We start from the raw sequence: 19,280 nt of genomic DNA, 5'->3' as shown, positions 1-19,280 counted from the left end.
TTGAAAGGTATGTCACCTTTTGAGATAGCCATAAAGCACTCTGACAGCCCAATCCTATCTGGGCCAGTGCCCAGGGCTCCAGCGGCACCAAAAGGGTTGCTGTTGGATCCTATGGGTGCCAGGCTAGAGCTGGGAATCTCCTTGGGGCAAGGGAGTGTTTGCTGCCTTTCCCTGGGTAATGCTGCAGAAGTCTCCTCAGAGGTCTCCAATAGGTCTCCTCAGCTCTGCGCCCACCTTTGAGCAGGCACAGAGTCAAGGAGGCCCATGTCAGGCTGCCCAATCCAGGAGGGAGGACAGGATACAGTGGCACAGGCTGCCACCTTCTCCGCCCCCTTCCCAGGCCTGAATCACCCCTCCTCCTACCCAATTCTGCCCTCCTCCTCCCCCCTTATGGCACATTTGCAACACCTGGAGTCAGTGGTACAGGCGTACTGCCGGCACTGGGCCCAACAGGATCAGGCCCTGAGCTGCCAAAATTTGAGTACCCTTAACCTGAGGAAGCTTCCAGAGGCCAAACCCCCCCCTCCTTGGAATGCAGCAAGCACCACATTGGTGCCATGACATTGCTGTATAGAATGTTAAGATTGGGCTGTTAATGTAGGGTTTTTTGTATTTTTTTGCTTGTTATCTGTGAAAAATTATTAGCATGAAAGAATCAAACATTATTTTCATTGATATTGTATGCCATCTTGGGGACCATATGCTCCAAATGTAAGATAGAAATTATATGACATTGCTGGTAACTGTGCATTGACAGGAACACCTTAAACAAAGTACCTTAAATGGTAAGCTTTTTTGAAGATTATATTCAATTATCCTTTATTTTCTGCTGGACATGTATAAAAATATAACCAGGAAGGTCTTTACCGAGGCTTGAACCATAGACTGAAACCTCATGCAAACATTAACTATATATCCATTTGGACACGCTATTCCCAGCAAATGGAAGTAGAGAAACCTCTTTTTTCCCCTCTGTAGGATAGCAGAGCTGCTAAGGGAACTGCAACTGTTTACAATCCCCACAGTGATGTCATCTGAAAGTACAGTTGGAACAAAAACTTGTGCGATCTACAAAAGCTCTATTAAAAACAAATTTGTTTGAGTTACTTTCCCTATACTTGGCTCCCATCATCCCCACCAACAGGAAACATTGGCCAGGAGAGCTGTGATACTTTATCAGCATTGTCTGGGGTTGGCTCTCGAAATATAAACATTAGAAGTAGAGATTTTTTTTTTAAACCCTGCCTAACAGAAAATGGTATTTTACTGAGAAGTAGATAAAGCTCACAGATGGAAAAGATAAAGTTCTTGGGAACACTAGAATCTCCTTAATTATATATTTAAAAAGCCAATGCTATTAGTTGAAATTTTGCTCAGAAATAGTAGCACGGAAGGGTTATCTGAGCTCCCCAACTACTTAGATCCATAGCATTCTAGGGTTGGGTTTAGTTGTGGGAAACCTAGCAAACATGTTATCAGCAGTGGATGCTCACTGGGTGGCCTTACACACTTTGCAGTTTTTTCAGTCGAACATACCTTACAGGATTGTTGTGAGGTTAAATGACTGCTTAAGTGCTCCTTAGAAAACAAACGGGATACTACAGTACAGGTCCAACCTATTTATAAATGGATTTGACTCAACAGGAATGGCCACTGCAAATGAGAAGGAATGTGCTGATCCCTGGAGAAGGGGAAAAATGCATCCCTTTAAAATCAGTTTAAAAAACTGAACAGTCCTTTAACAAAAGCCTCCTTAATGAGAGAGAGAGAGAGAGAGAGAGAGAGAGAGAGAGGGCAGCTGGCTGACAATCCATCAATCCTCCTCTCTCCAGAGGACCCCTCCCTTCCCCATGAGCATGTAAAAAGAAAGGTGATCACTATGCATTGGTGAAGGGAGGGACTGAGTGAAGTGCCTTTGTAAGGGCTTGGAGGACGACTGATTGATGGATTTTCTTCTTAATGACTCTTACTTTACATCACAAAGGTCAGCAAGGCTGTTTTTCAATCACAAGGCTATTTTTTAAATTGATTTGCTATAGTGCGTTTTTTGCCATCCACGTGAGTGCTTGGAAGGGAACCCACTCAAATAATGAGGCTCAACTTGTATCAAACAAATAAAAGAGCCTATCATGAAAGGTGTTGAAAACATTAGGCTTTATGTTGTATCAAACTTGTATCAAACTTATGTTGTATCAACTTGTATCAAACAAATAAAAGAGCCTATCATGAAAAGTGTTGAAAACAAGCAGGCCCTAGGTCCAACACAGAAGAAAATTGCCCCTCTGAAGTCTGCAACAGGCGAGGTCATCCAGGATCGGGCGCAGCAGATGGAACGGTGGGTGCAGAACTACTCTGAGCTATATTCCAGAGAAAATGTAGTCACCGAAGAAGCGCTGAACAACATTGAGTGCCTGCCTGTGCTGGAGGAGCTTGACAATGAACCAACCCTAGAAGAACTTCACGTGGCCCTGGACTCCCTTGCCTTTGGCAAGGCACCTGGAAAAGACAGCATCCCTGCTGAAGTCCTCAAGTGATGCAAAGAGATCATCATCACTGAGCTGCATGAAATCCTTTGTCTCTGCTGGAGAGAAGCTGGAGTACCTCAAGACATGAGGGATGCAAACATCATCACGCTGTACAAGAACAAAGGCGACAGGGGTGACTGCAACAACTACCGTGGCATCTCTCTCCTTAGCGTTGTAGGAAAGTTGTTTGCCCGAGTTGCACTAAAGAGGCTCCAGGTACTTGCAGAGAGCGTTTATCCAGAATCACAGTGTGGATTCCGAGCCAACAGGTCCACCACTGATATGGTATTCTCCCTTAGACAACTGCAGGAGAAATGCAGGGAACAACGACAGCCACTCTTTATAGCCTTCATAGATCTCACGAAGACTTTCGACCTGGCCAGCAGGGATGGCCTCTTCAAGATTCTCCCCAAGATTGGATGTCCACCCAGGCTCCTCAGCATCATCAGATCCTTCCACAAGGACATGAAGGGCACTGTTGTCTTTGATGGCTCCACATCAGACCCCTTTGACATCCGAAGCGGCGTGAAGCAGGGCTGTGTTCTTGCACCAACCTTGTTTGGGATCTTCTTCGCTGTCCTGCTGAAGCAGGCCTTTGGAACTACAACAGAAGGCATCTATCTCCGGACCAGATCAGACGGAAAGCTCTTCAACCTCTCCAGACTGAGAGCAAAGTCCAAAGTCCAGCTGAAATGTCTGCGTGACTTCCTCTTTGCCGACGATGCAGCTATCACTACCCACTCTGCCAAAGATCTCCAGCAGCTCATGGATCGTTTTAGCAAGGCCTGCCAAGATTTTGGACTGACAATCAGCCTGAAGAAAGCACAGGTCATGGTTCAGGATGTGGACTTACCTCCCTGCATTACAATCTCTGCGCATGAACCGGAGGTTGTCCATGACTTTGTGTACCTTGGCTCAACGATCTCCGACACTCTTTCTCTCGATACCGAGCTAAACAAATGCATCGGTAAAGCAGCTACCACGTTTTCCAGACTCACAAAGAGAGTCTGGTCCAACAAGAAGCTGACGGAACATACCAAGATCCAGGTCTACAGACCTTGCGTCCTGAGTACAATTCTGTACTGCAGCGAGTCATGGACTCTTCACTCACAACAGGAGAGGAAATGGAATGCTTTCCACATGCGCTGCCTCCGACGTATTCTCGGCATCACTTGGCAGGACAAAGTTCCTAACAACACAGTCCTGGAACGTGCTGGAATCCCTAGCATGTATGCACTACTGAAACAGAGACGCCTGCGTTGGCTCGGTCATGTCGTGAGAATGGATGATGGCCGGATCCCAAAGGATCTCCTCTATGGAGAACTCGTGCAAGGAAAGCGCCCTACAGGTAGACCACAGCTGCGATACAAGGACATCTGCAAGAGGGATCTGAAGGCCTTAGGAGTGGACCTCAACAAGTGGGAAACCCTGGCCTCTGAGCGGCCTGCTTGGAGGCAGGCTGTGCAACATGGCCTTTCCCAGTTTGAAGAGACACTTGGCCAACAGTCTGAGGCTAAGAGGCAAAGAAGGAAGGCCCATAGCCAGGGAGACAGGCCAGGGACAGACTGCACTTGCTCCCAGTGTGGAAGGGATTGTCACTCCCGAATCGGCCTTTTCAGCCACACTAGACGCTGTTCCAGAACCACCTTTCAGAGCGCAATACCATAGTCTTTCGAGACTGAAGGTTGCCAACTAACTAACTTTGGGTAAGTTGATTTAGGGGTTATGAACAAATTCTATACACAGCAGAATAACCTTGGAAAGAAAATTTTGAAAGGATGTGGATGCCTAATATTTTTGAGAAGCAGAAGAACATCTTTTTGTCCAAGTCTTCAATTCTCACCCAACTGTTCACATTTTCTAATTTCTCCCAAAAGAACCAGTAAGAGTGTAACATCATTTAAAAGCTACGAAGACATGAAAAATTCATGTCCTCTTCCTACGCTTCTAAGAGAAGTGCTTTTAATTTTTAACACAGTAGCCCCCAATGAATTTTAATTGTCATTCTAAAAGAATTTCCAATATTTCATAGCTACTCACTAAATGATGTAATGATGGTATTACCTAATGGTCAAAAACTGCATGGGAGTAATATGGCTGTTTAGGCTTCAGAAAACAGGTCTCAGATTGTTCCAATTGACAGACAGTTGGTTCAATGTCCTGATTAAGCTAATCATCTCCAAGGCTGATGTTGCAGAAATGTACTAAAGTTTATAAAGCATGTAGCATACAGACATATCTGAATACAGGCACCTCTCGTTTTATGCAGGGGTCATGTTCTTGAAAATCAGCACTTATTTCAAGAATGCATAAATTAAAAATCAAAAGGAACACATGGAAAGCCAGCCGAACATGCAGGAGCTCTAGGAAGTTCTACCACATTATTTTGCAAATTAACATACTTAAATCAGGTTTTGGAATTAATTTTCAAAGTGCACTGTTTCAAAAATGTGTAAATCAAATCTGTGTGAAACAAGAGGCACCTGTAAATGATATAAATGACTGAGAATAAGATGAAGAACATCTGAGGCTCCTAATTAAAGTGAACAGTTTGACTACCTTTCAAGATATCGGATGGTTCAGGAAGAGTTGTTTGTTTGCTCATGCTTTATAAAGTCCACCATAATTCAGTGCGCTATACACAGGCATTATACGCTCTACATCCAGAGCTGCATAATTCCAGCGAAACTTGGCAACAGTTGTTGCTAAAATAGACAACAGATCCTGGCAATCACCTCTTCCCCTCCTGCTAATTCCCATCTGTTCCATCAAGAAACACCACCAGGAACTACAATGGGTTATTGTTTATACTGTTCTTTCCAGGGGCTGTATGGGTAATCCTGGTCTGACTATATCTTAGAGCTAACTAGAATCCAGGAAACAGATGCACCTAGTTGTGCATCTATTCACAACTTCTCATATTTAAGCAGTGGAAGCTAATAAACCTCACTTCTTAGTTTAGCTACCATCAGACCTGTTGCTTCACAAATGGGTGACAAATGTGTAGAAGCTGCTGGGGCCTTAAGGCAGATTGGGAGAATCAGGAGGAGGATCTGTGAGGGCAAGGTGCTCTTTGCAAATGTGGGGAGGGAGACCTGGAAGTGTGGGGCACACTTTCTGCACATGTGGAAGTCATCTGTGGAGCAGTGGATTGTCACTATGCTGCCCAAGGGGCTTAGTTCAAGCCTGCACCTCTGATGTCCCAGACGCGTGAATCATGATTTTGCTGTCATCAAGAGATGACCAGGCCCTGCTGAACAAGTCAGATCTAAATGAAAGTCAGATCACATGTAGCACTGCACTCTTAATCAAATAATGATATCAATTTGAAAGGGAAAAACATCGTTGAGTCTATTCCACGACTGTGGAACAGAAACATCCATCCAACCTATTAAGTCCCTGGTACTAACAGCCAGGCTGGTGCACTCTGAACAAAGGGATGTTTCTGAGCAATCTTAAGAGGCAGCCCCACACAGAGGCTGTTACAGTAGGCTACCAGGGCATACAGAGTTTATACATCAGGGTGACTCATACTGGAGGGGAAGACAACCAAATTTGGTGATCAACCCAACCTTGAACACAAGCAAAATCATCACCATCACCCAATATCCTGCCCTTGGCTGTGGCAGTTCCAGATGGCTCTCGGAGGAAGTGATTAAACTGTGATTAAGCAAGTGGTTTGCTTCATAAGAGCAGGGGTGAGGCTTCACTGATACGTTTTTAATATCCCTAGAATAGATGATGGTATCACAAACCTGTGCTGTTGGGAAGGCCTGCTTCAAAACCCCAGCCGTGACCACCATTTCCACAAAATAGTATCACCTCCTGACCTCCAGGAAACTGAAGCACAGGAAGACCTCTCTCTTTCACACTGCTGACAACTGCATATGTTAATGAAAGCCTTTCCCGGTGCAATAATGTCACAGAGCAGGAAGCATAGACTAAGGAGAAGGAAGTTAGAAGCGATGATGTAAAGTTCACATCCAAAACGTGTGCAAGGTTTTCTATAGGGCTCAACTCTTAGTGAATGGGCAGATACAATATTAGTAATGGAAATGAGCAAGTGGTAAAATCTGAAGGAGAATGTGAGTGATATTGCTCAAATGCATATAATGCATATGGGACAGAAACATTTCTACCCAACCTACTATGACACCAGACCATGCCCATCATTACAGACATCAACTGCAAAGAGCCTGAAACTGTTCCCTTTCTGTTATTCCTGGAAGTTGGAAAAAGGACAGCTGCTGGGGTGTGCTATTTTACCACCGGAGGGACAGACAGACATTAATTCATACTTTAGCAGGCTCCGAAAATGTATACTAAATTAATGTTAAGGCCTTTCAGTGGACAGGAATCTGGGTCCCCTCTAAGAAAATGCCTGCTTGTATGACAACCACTGGGCAAAACAAGTAGGAAACATCTTCATAAATAAGAAACATGGTTGCTAGGTCTGATATGAAAGCTAAGAATAAAAGTGAGTACAGTGAGGTTACATCATATGCACCTTTACCTTGCCCAAATTCAGGTACATGTGGTCGGCAGAGAGAGAGAGAGAGAGAGAGCGCGCATTCCACCCGCTGTTCTACTCACTATGTGTCCCAGAGTGAGTGTGAGATGGGTGAATGCATCTGCTATTCCCTCAGTTCCTGCGTGACTCTCCTAGTGTGATCTTAGTTTTTAAAGATACAGTACAGTTTTTTGTGTTGGGGAGGGGTTCAAGTAGTTTTAACAGTATATGACTTTCCCCTTATGACTTTGGATCCTAACCCTCTCATAAAATGCAACCTGACTGTATCTGCTTACAAATGTCAGCATAGGCCTAACTACATAGAAATGCTGATATTGTGGCATGAGTTTGCTTTTGTATGCAAGAGCCTAGTTCAGTTGATGGTCTGAGTGAACTGGATGGAAAATATATATATATATATATATATATATATATATATATATATATATATATATATATATATATATATATATATATGGATGCAATAGGTTTAAGATGTATATGAAGATGAAACATACTGAAAGGGAAAGTAAATAAGGTGATAAGTTAATAAAGAAGGCAGGAGTGCAAAAAGAAAAAGCCAAGTTTCGAGTACTAGCATAAGAAAAGCCCTGCTGGATCAGGTCAAAGGCCCTTCCAGTCCAACATCCTGTTTCCCACAGTAGCCCACCAGCTGTTTCTGGGAAGCCCACAAGCAGGAAAGAGGCATACTTCTCTCCCAGCATTGCTCCCCTGCAACAGGTATTTATTGGCATGCTTCCTCTAGAACAGCGATTTTCAACCTTTTTCATCTCACAGCACATTGATAAGGTGCTAAAATTGTCAAGGCACACCATCAGTTTTTCACAATTGACAAGGCACACCCACTGACAGCAGGGACTAGCATCCCCAGTGGCCCTACTAACAAATGTCCCTCCCCCAAACTCTCACAGCACACCTGCAGACCACCCACGGCACACCAGTGTACCACGGCACATTGGTTGAAAACGGCTGCTCTAGAAGCATTCACAAAGCTTTCATGCCTACTAGGCAATGATAGACCTCCATGAATTGTAAAGCCATCCAAGCTAGAGGCCCCGTCCACAACTTGTGGCATTGAATTCCACAAACTAATTCTCCAGCAGCTCATGGATCGTTTTAGCAAGGCCTGCCAAGATTTTGGACTGACAATCAGACTGAAGAAAACACAGGTCATGGTTCAGGATGTGGACTCACCTCCCTGCATTACAATCTCTGCGCATGAACTGGAGGTTGTCCATGACTTTGTGTACCTTGGCTCAACGATCTCCGACACTCTTTCTCTCGATACCGAGCTAAACAAACGCATCAGTAAAGCAGCTACCACGTTTTCCAGACTCACAAAGAGAGTCTGGTCCAACAAGAAGCTGACGGAACATACCAAGATCCAGGTCTACAGACCTTGCGTCCTGAGTACACTTCTGTACTGCAGCGAGTCATGGACTCTTCACTCACAACAGGAGAGGAAACTGAATGCTTTCCACATGCGCTGTTTCCGACATATTCTTGGCATCACCTGGCAGGACAAAGTTCCTAACAACACAGTCCTGGAACGTGCTGGAATCCCTAGCATGTATGCACTACTGAAACAGAGACGCCTGCGTTGGCTCGGTCATGTCGTGAGAATGGATGATGGCCGGATCCCAAAGGATCTCCTCTATGGAGAACTTGTGCAAGGAAAGCGCCCTACAGGTAGACCACAGCTGCGATACTAGGACATCTGCAAGAGGGATCTGAAGGCCTTAGGAGTGGACCTCAACAAGTGGGAAACCCTGGCCTCTGAGCGGCCCGCTTGGAGGCAGGCTGTGCAACATGGCCTTTCCCAGTTTGAAGAGACACTTGGCCAACAGTCTGAGGCTAAGAGGCAAAGAAGGAAGGCCCATAGCCAGGGAGACAGACCAAGGACAGATTGCACTTGCTCCCAGTGTGGAAGGGATTGTCACTCCCGAATCGGCCTTTTCAGCCACACTAGACGCTGTTCCAGAACCACCTTTCAGAGCGCAATACCATAGTCTTTCGAGACTGAAGGTTGCCAACTATGAATTATGCACTGTGTGAAAAAGTCCCTTCTGTTGTCCACCCTAAATCAGTAGATGGAGAAAATATGTGGTGCTTTCTGAGATATGCCACATTGAGCAATTCTAAGCAGACAGGAGGAAGAAGAAGCATCTAAAGGAGGTACGGAGATAAGTGAAACTTTGAGAAGGTTCCTTTCCTTCTTATCTACTTGTATGTTACAGCAAGAGATTTCACAGAGCCACAGTTCTACGTCGGCTGGGGTTCGCCCAAGAAAAGCGCCATCCCTTAAGTTACTGAAGAACCCTGAAATAACAGAAGTGTATTTCTTTGACTGTGACTATGTGAAGTTCTCTGGAAATGTGTTTTACATGTTAGTAGCTGCTGAAAGCACCAATATTGAAATTCCTAGCAAACTTAGCCAAAGAGCACAAGGAAATTGCTTATGCAAATGAGGTGCGTGCGTGCATACACATATAGTCTGGGAATGTACCTAAAGCGCTGCTTCAGACGTTTGATTCCAGAGCACAGTATGAAACAGTCCAGATTCTGGTGAAAACTGTTTGTCTCATAGTTACCAAGACCGCAATCCAAGACAGACTTGCTAAAGTGCAAGTTCCATTGAACCTAGAGGGGATAACTTCCGAGTAAACATGCCTAGGGTTACAGTCATACATTTCACAGTCACCCTAGCAGCAATGTGAAAGCAAGAGTGGAAGAGGTGATATGGGAAAAGACTCCAGCTGACGTCTTTGCAGACTTGCCAGTGACATCAAACTCCTGGAGGATCTCCAACACAGATTGGCCCAGCCCCAGTGATAACAGTTTGTAATCTCTTGGCTTGTCAGGAAAAAAAAGTTGCAAGTAACTATTTTCACAGTCATGTTTCCATCTGCTTAGATTTACTGGCTTGTTACAAAGCAGCATATCTTACTTTTAGCAGACGTTTGACTCCTAAGGCAGCCCAGTTCTAACTGTTGTCGATGGAAGACAGCTCACTTGGGGTCACCAGTTTGCATCCTCAGGCCTTTTCTGCTAAACATCACATACATTTTGCAAAGAGGAAGGGGGGGGAGAGAGAGAGAGAGAGAGAGAGAGAGAGAGAGAGAGAGAGAGAGAGAGAGAGAGAGAGAGAGAGAGAGAGACCTTCTGGGAAAGTTCTGGAATTGTCAGACCAAGTCTTAAGTTTATACTGAGACACCTTGAATGGTACTGGATTTACTTCAGAGGTGCTCAGCTATTTGACAATAATTTTGATGTAAAAAGGGTTTTTCAGGCACTCAGCATTATTATGAACTAGGGTGTAGTGCAGGGGTGGGCAAGCCCAGGCCCATGGGCCATTTATGGCCCTCAGGATCTCTCAATCTTGTCTACAGGGAGCCCCCAGTCTCCAATGAGCTTCTGGCCCATTGGAGACTGTTGGAGCCCGCAACTGCCAGTCAAAACTTCCAGTCATGAGTTGAGGGCCGACTTAGAGCAAGGCCTTTTATAGACCTTGAGCTCACATGAGACCTTCGGGTCTCATGTGAGTTCAAGGCTTATAAAAGGCCTTTCGCAAACGTGAGGCCTGGGTTTCCTTCACTGCTGCTGCATGTGGTTCTCATATGTATTATACAGTTCTCATATGTATTATCATATGTATGATCATATGTATGTATGTATGTATCTCATATCAATACAGTTCTCATATGTATTATAAATAAGCTCAGTAAAATCCATTCAGTCATATAAGTTCTGCCTCTAATGTATTCATTTATGTAAATTTATTCAAATTTGAAATGTAAACTAAAAAATTTTCCCAGCCCCCTCTCTTACACAGTGTAAGAGAGATGATGTGACCCTCCTGCCAAAATGCTTGCCCTCCCCTGGTATAGTGGACCTGCCAAAAAAACCAAAGGCTCCTACTCATTCACTAAACATTCAGAACAGCTCTACGTACATATCCCATTGCATGCCGATACCCCTCCAACTCTCCTAGGGATGGAATGAATGAAGAGTAAGCTGTCCCAAACGCACGGTGAACGGAGAACTCTTTAAATGCACTTGGAATATCTGCAGATTGTTCATTTGAGGTATCCCATTAGTTTAATCATTTCCCCTGTAAACTAAGATAGTAAAGTAAAAAAAATCTGGCCTAAAGCTTCATGAAGTTACTTAGTGTGTCTTGCTATAGCACCTGTTCAGCCAATGGCAACACATGTTCAGTAATAACAGTACTTCCTTCTTGAGCTATGTGCCTTTTCCTCTTTGGACTTGCTCCTTTTGATCATTTGCAGCATAGTCCAGTTAAGCCATTTGTGCCCAACAATGCATAAAGACAACAGGGATCAAATGGGTACACCTGTGGGCTGGGCAGAAATGGGTTAAACAGACTGGAAAGGAGGCAAGAAAGAGAACTTGAATTCCCACCTTTTCTAAAATACTTTTTCATTCTGTTTCTTGAAATAGTGGATGTTCTTTAAAAGAAGCCACACAGACAGTCGAGATACTCTATATCTAAAACCTTCCTGGAAGATCAACACCTGCAATAGCAAGTAGTACCATCAATCTACTACTCTACTCCTAGAACTCTGCCACCTCATTCTGTTACACGGGTAGATCAAAGATGAATATGAATGGAAGAATCAATTCATGTTCACTTTTTTTTTACTGGATTTCTGCAATGTGTTGTTGGGACTTACATCTGCCCATTAACGTTGACTTTTACCATTGATTCAGGCTTGTTTCCAGACTGTCCACATTCTTCATAGAATGTGGTACAGTCTGGAAACAAGCCTGAATCAATGGTAAAAGTCAATGTTCTTCATAGAATGTGGTACCTCCCAAACCTAGAGTAATACAGGTGGGGCCTCAGTATCCACAGATTCTGCATCCATGGATCTGGCTTAACGAGGGTCTCCCACATCTGTGTTGTGCTCTGATCACCTCCGGGGGGCTTTCTGAAGTTCACAGTGGCAGCGTGCATCTGCCTGAAGCCTGTGTGAGCTTCAGAATGGCCGTTTTGGCAACACACACACACACACACACACACACACACACACACACCCCTTCTGCTTTCTGGAGGGAAACCAGAAATTACTTTCCCCCCCCCCCTTATGAGATATTCTGAGGCCAGGGAAGCCCCAACTGGCTCTCTGGGTTTCCCCGGGCCTCAGAATGCCTTATAATGGAAAAAGGTCACTTCCGGTTTACCTCTGGAAACGGGAAGTTGCTTTTTTGGGCCAAGACAGCCATTCTGAAGCCTGCACACACTGTAGGTGCACGCACACAGCCTCAGAGGTCTTCAGAAAGCCTTCCGGAGGTGACCCAAGCACAGCTTAGCACAACTCGGGTCACCTCCGGAAGCAGAAACTGGATTTCATTATCTGTGGTTTTCGGTATTCGCTGGGGGTCCCAGAACAGATAACCCGTAGATACTAAGGCCCCACTTGTACACACTTCATCCTGGTTTGATTGACTGCTACTGCAGGCAAAGAAAGCTGTGTATTCTGGCCAATCAGCACAGCTTCCTGCTTTATTATCAATGGCATCTCCTGTAGTGCTATTTCAGATAGTGCTTGGCTTTTGAGGAACATATCCTCTGCATGATTAGAGGCATTACTGTATGCAAAATCCTTAACCCCTTAGTGCCCAAATCCTATTCAATTTTCTAGCCTGGTACAGCCATGCCAATGGAGCGTGCATTGCATCCTGTGGAGATGGAGGGGAGTCATGGACGCCTCCTCAAGGTAAGGGAACATTTGTTCCCTTACATCAGAGCTGCACTGTGTCTGTATCAATGCTGGAAAGTTGGATAGGACTGGGTCCTTAAGACGCAATCTTATACCCTCCCAGCACCAGCACTGAGCTCTAGCGCCAGTGCTGAGTGCTGTAAACGTGACATAAAGCACATTTATGGAACTGAAAGAGGAAAGAGCACCGATTCGGGGTGCAGTGCCAGGAGGCCAATGCTAGGGGAGTGCCCGTGGTAAGGCACACCACCGGGTGGCGGTGTGGAGTTTCTGGAAAGGATAGAAGGCGTTCTGGGGCAGGGGAAGGGCAGAGCAGGGGGAGGAACGTAGGCAGGAAGGGGTTAGGACCAATAGAGCCCTGCTACGCTAGATCCTATGTTCCATGTCAGACTGAAAAGCCCGACATGGAGCCCCTCCAGTCTGTGCTGACAAAACAGCCAGCACAGACTGGAGGCAGTGGCTTAGCTAAGGGGGTGCAGGGGATAGCAGTTGCACTGGACATGAAGTTTTAGGAGGCCAACAAGCTGAGCTTGGCACTAGTGGCCAAAATTGTGAAAACCTTAGTATGTATGAATAATACCATCATGTTATACCATTGGAAAGGTAATTTAATTCAGAAGGCAGTGAAACAAACTGATTTGGAATATCTATATTATATCAGAAGTTATGGCCAATGAACCAGAAAATGAAAATACAACTGCCTTATGGAACAAAAAGTGGATTTTCTTACTCAAAACTAACCTATGAGACTGATTGTTCTGAGATGTTATTGAGATGAGATGTGAGATGATAAAGTGAGATGTTATTATGATACAGCATGGATCCAACAAGGTGTTAGTATAAGTCAGCTCTCATTTCCATAGTTCATAATACAGTTACCCCTGCTAACTGGGTACAGAGCCACTTTTTCAAGTGGTACTCCTCTTATACTTAGAAGGCGAGAATAACTGTCCCTCTTTACCCTAGCACAGTGTCTCTAATCAATAAAGAGCACACTTTTTATTTATTTACTAAATTAATTAAATTTTATTTTGTTGTAGGGGGGCTACAAAAACTTCTTTGACCCCAGGTAGCAGATAGATGCTATAACTATGCTACTGACTGTGGGGAGATGACACAGTAAGCTGTTGGGGGGGAGAAGGCAGGTTTTCCCCTGATTTTCACTTTTTTAAAAGCCTGGTTGTGATGTCACTTCCCATTGTGACATCACTTCAGGGGTATCATTTTGAGCTCAGCACCAGGCTAAACGATCATTAGTTACACCACTGACTGGAGGATACCCATTGTAGCCCCTGAGCCCTTACTTGGGAGAAGAAGATGAAGGTCCCCTTCCCCCGAGAAGATCTCCAGCAGCCTTGGCAGTGCTGCTGGATACAGCGGTAGCTGTCTCAGCACTATCAAGCCACTGGTTTCTGAATTAAGCTGCCTGTCTTCAACCAGCTCACAGCTCTTTCTATTCAAAATTATCAAGTTGTATCTCTCTCACACATACCTTAAATTTGCCTCGTCTCTTTAACTGAGATGTTACCTTCTCTAAATGCTGATGGGCATTATACTCAAAAGTACAAGGATATTTGCTGTCCATCAGAAAACAATCTTCTAACCTTTGGGCTCCTTTTGATGAAAATCATCATCAGCCCAGTCAGTATGCATCTGTAACAATAATATTATTGCAATCCTATGCACGTTTACTAAAGTGTAAGCCCTACTCAGTGTTTACTTCCAAGTAAACAGACTTGTGCTGTATAAGGAGTCTTACCAGATCTGAAGAGCTGTGAGCCAAGTGTTGGGAGACCTCCTGATAGCAGCTTCCTGAACAGACAGCACAACAGGGGCCACAGGAAACATGATAGAAAAATGCAAGTACCATCTGTTGAGTTGCTGAAGGAAACAAGTCACACTCTGGAGAACTATTCTGTACTTTATTAAAAAATATTTTCTTCTGATTATTAATTGCATGTTATTTAACTAGCTTTATGTAATTATGTAAGACAATTATGTAAGACAATCAACCATAGGTCCAACCTATGATGGACCTCAACAAGTGGGAAACCCTGGCCTCTGAGCGGCCCGCTTGGAGGCAGGCTGTGCAGCATGGCCTTTCCCAGTTTGGGGAGACACTTTGCCAACAGTCTGAGGCTAGGAGGCAAAGAGGGAGGGCCCATGGCCAGGGAGACAGACCAGGGACAGACTGCACTTGCTCCCGGTGTGGAAGGGATTGTCACTCCCGGATTGGCCTTTTCAGCCACACTGGACGCTGTGCCAGAACCACCTTTCAGAGCGCGATACCATAGTCTTTCGAGACTGAAGGTTGCCAATACAATGTAAGACAAACAGGATGTTCTACACTCGGGTTTTTTTTTTATTCAATTTACATTTTTATTCACATTCCTTTAGATTTCTCACTTGTAAGTTGAGAAGCATATTCTGAACATACCGTACCCTAAAAACCTTTCTGATCTCATGTTCTCTCAACTGTCAAATGACTGCTCATTTGAAGAAGGGCTATACCTTTGTCCATTTATGGGAGCCTATTCGTTATTAGTTCAAATCCATTTTTATTAGGTGCTTCAAGTTATACATGCGTATTAATTTATACAAAGACATTGAAACTGTGTCAGAGTCGGAATGGTGTAGTGGTTTGGGAATTGGCCTTAGACCTGGAAGATTCAGGTTCAAATCCCTGCTTAGCCATGAAGTTTTCTGAGTCAGTCACTCACTCTCACCCTCACCTATCTCACAGCATTGTTGTGAGGAAAAAAGGAAGGAAGGAACCATGTACACCTCCTTGAGCTCCTTGGAGTAAGGGCAGTGTAAAAATGTGAAAATAAATAAATCTTCCATCCTTCTCATAATTACCTATGATTTTCTATTTGATTGCTTGAAGAGCCGAGCAACCAAATGTATTTATTTATTTTTTAAAAATGTATAAACTGCTCTTTGACCCAAACAGCCTCAACCAGTGTAGAATCATAATAAAAATAATAAAGCAATCAATATCATTTACATATGATACATATACAGCAACTGTTACCCTGCACATCCCTGATCTTGTCTGATCTTGGAAGCTAAGCAGGGTCAGGCCTGGTTAGTACTTGGATGGGAGACCGCCTGGGAATACCGGGTGCTGTAGGCTTATACCATAGTCTTTCGAGACTGAAGGTTGCCAACCACCAATATCATTTTTAAACAACATGGAAGGGAACAGCATTAAACACAATCCAAGACACAAATATGCATGCTGGATAATTTTAGCATTGTTGGTTTGGAAGCTAGGAGTAAAAAGGAGAACACTGAGAAGCTGCAAAGACAGCTCATTTTTAAGGTTAGGAGGCAGGGTAATAATTTCAATGTATTCCAAGCAAACTCGTCTCATACTCTGCCATAATATTTCTTCATTCCAATTTAAAAGGAAACACTCACTTAAGAAAAAAAAAATGTTCTGGCTTGTTATAATTTTGTTTAACATTCAAGCTAAACATTTACACTAAGCAGAGTGCCGCTACAAATGCATTATTATTACCATTCCAAATAAGAAAATTAAAATCATTTCCCAAGTTCCAAAAAGGAAAAGAACGTGGCATGGTCCAATCCACAGTCTTGCTTTGTATACTGCCAGGTGATTTGTTGCATATCTTTGCAAGTTTGAGACATACATTGACACTGCACATTTGGCAGGTTGGACCACAGAGGCATTTGACAGGTCAGAAACAGTCAAATCCATTTGAAAGGAAATATTTCCTTGAGGTATTCCTGGGATTTTTTTTTTTTTCTTCCAATTCAGCCCCTGGAGTTTCAGATTTCTACAGCCAGGGCACTGAACACAATATCTGACATAAGGTGGACAGGCCTTTCTTTCAAGGTCTTTCTCAGTTTTCGTTCCAGTAATTAAATCCCAAAATGTAGATCATCTAACTGATCACTATAAAGCATAAGGAAGAGCAACCTATATACCTAATCCAGATTATCAGTAAACCTGTAACAGTAGATAATATGAATATCTATTCAGAACTAAATGAGGAGCCAGTTCTGCCTACCAGTGTCCTCCCAATGAGCCTTGGTGCAGGGAGGTCAGTGCAGGGGGCGAGGGGTTGGTGGGAGGTGGGGGTGGTCAGAACAGGGTGGGGGAGAGGGGGACAGATTGAGCGCTGCTCAGTGCCACATATCCTATTCCCAGTCTTGATCCACCTTCTCTGGTCCACTCAGACTTGCACCAATGACAGGGGGGCCCCATATTTGCAAATCCATATCATCAGTTTCACTTAACCGTGGATCAGATCCATGGCCCCCAGTGCCCCCCTGCACACCCCTCTCCAGAAGCAAGGGGAACTGGGCTCCCTTCACCTCTGGAGTGTCTTTCAAGGCCCACAGAGACCACATGTGACCGCCTGCATCCATTGCAAACCTCAGAAACGCTGAAAAGGCAATAAAATATAATATGCTGTATAAGTCATTAAAAAAGTTGTTTCCGGTTTTATCATAAAAACCATCGCCGGAGGGTGGGGGCATCCCCTCTATCTGCGGATTTGGGTATCCATGAGAGATTCAGGAACGGAACACCCACAGATATGGGGACATGCCTGTATATCGCTGACACAGGTGCAAGTAGATCAAGCAGGGTAGCAAGGGCTTACCCAGGGTAATCTTTCCTTATCTCAAGGAGGGCTTCACAGCTCAGAATTTCCCCATGTGATGCAGCACACTCTGTTGGCTGGCACTGGATTGGGCTGACAATCACACAATGCACATAGTTAATGTTAAAAACATTAATTAAAAACAAAATGTCAGCTTTACCAAGACACATCAAAGCACTTGACTGCACATATTTGACATTGTGTTGTAAACTGCCTTTCAGCAGTCCTGCTCCAGCAACTGTGAACTGTTTCCTTTGGTATGGAAACATGGACATGAAGAGGAAGCAGCACATAAATGTCTGTTGACAAAGACACAGCCTATATGCTGTGTGAAAGCCAGCTGTTTCCTCCTAAAACAGCCTATACCTCTGAGTAAGGACCACCATTATTTAGACTGGTTTCGTAATTACCTAATAGGAAATTGATTTTAGACTGCAAATGACATAATCCAAGAGGTTGCTGCATCGGTTCCATTGACAGCTAAGCCAGACAAGATGGAAAATGTAGCTTTATTTTTTCAGCTGGCACAGAATTACAAAGGTTCAAAAATACCAGGCCATGAAATCCCAAGCTTAATGCAATCAGCATTTCAATATTTACCGTGCATTCTCATGATCAAGAGAAGCAGCACTGAGCAAGCTTGCAGGTGTTATCTAGGAAGGTTTGCCTCAATTCTGTTCATTCATTTGACGCTTATAGACTACTGAAATCATAAGTCAAAAAGATTTACAGAAATTGCAACAGAATAAATAAAACACCATCGGAATGCCTTTCTTGCCTTATTCCAACCAAATTAGTTAACTCAACAAGGCATGCCATGTCCTATGCTTATTGTAAACTCTTTGGGAGGAGTTGCCAGAATTGGGAGGGGGGGGGGAGTGCACAATCAGGCCCTGCTTCAAGATGTTACCATCCTGACCTGCCAGGAAGAGAGAATGGTGAACAGTGCCTGTTGACTAGATCTCAACCAGTGGCTGGACTCACAAAGGAAAAACTATTCAGAGACATTATATGTGAAAGGCAACAATTAGCACATGGAGAATCATGTTCAGCGAAGTTAGATGAGAATAACTCAGATGTTTCATTCATTCATTCATTCATTCATTCATTCATTCAGGGCGCAATCCAAACTGTGCCCTATGCCGGCCCAAGTCGCTTGGGCCACCCTGGGAGGGTGATAAAAGTGCCGTAAAGCACGTTTGCACCTCCTCAGGAGGAAGCCAGGTTGGCACTCGGAGAAGCACCGGCCTTCGGAGGCTTACGGAAGCCTCTGTGCTAGCTTCCCCCAGCTCCTTGCATTGGATGAGCCAACGCAAGGACAAAAGGTCAGCATGGGGAGTGGGGGGGAGGAGGAGGGAGGGAGTTGTTCCTGGGCGGGCGGGTGATGGGCAGCCCGCGGGCAGGGAGCAAGAGGCGGGGCAGGGATCTGGCAGTTATGCTGGATCCCAACCCCCATTCCCAGGAAGTTCGGAGCAGCTTGAAGCCGCTCCGCTCTCCTCAGACTTGTGCCACCTCAGGAGGAAGCAGCCCTTACCTTAAATGTTTCCCCTTGCCTCTGGCTAAGCTGCTGCTGGCCACAATCCTGGGCTGGATATAGTGCAAGCATCCTGGCTTGCCTGTTCCAGCGCAAGTTAGGATTGCGCCCTCAGTCTCTCTCTGGTGGACGAAAGTACCTTCAGTAGGTATGCAGCAGGCCAACCTCTTGTAACATGAACAAGTTGTTCGAGAGTAGAGCCACGCAATTCTCTTTAATGATCAGCTCATCTTCCTGTTCCTTCTTCACTGTATGTCTTCCGTTTCATATTTATGTACAATATTTATAAGCAGTCCTCCTCAACTATAAAAA

The 19,280-nt window shown here is 44.5% G+C and overlaps 1 protein-coding gene and 1 pseudogene across 6 annotated transcripts in view; one reads left to right on the top strand and one right to left on the bottom strand.

Moving 5' to 3' along the window:
- SH3PXD2A (SH3 and PX domains 2A) overlaps positions 1 to 19,280 on the bottom strand; it is a 310,946-nt gene that overhangs the window by 282,759 nt on the left and 8,907 nt on the right. Inside the window, exon 1 of one of the 6 annotated variants that reach the window (XM_066619741.1) lies at positions 3,379 to 3,443. The exons of the other annotated variants lie outside the window; for them this stretch is intronic. The gene's annotated coding sequence lies outside the window, so the exon portion shown is untranslated. Of the gene's footprint in view, positions 1 to 3,378; positions 3,444 to 19,280 lie in introns of those variants that run through there. 6 annotated transcript variants of the gene reach the window in all.
- LOC136646411 (5S ribosomal RNA) lies at positions 15,817 to 15,936 on the top strand (annotated as a pseudogene).

Source organism: Tiliqua scincoides, chromosome 3 (genome assembly GCF_035046505.1).
Source record: "Tiliqua scincoides isolate rTilSci1 chromosome 3, rTilSci1.hap2, whole genome shotgun sequence".
Lineage (NCBI taxonomy): Eukaryota > Metazoa > Chordata > Lepidosauria > Squamata > Scincidae > Tiliqua > Tiliqua scincoides.
Note: the sequence above shows the minus strand (reverse complement) of the source record. Positions and strands in the feature narration are given on the sequence as shown.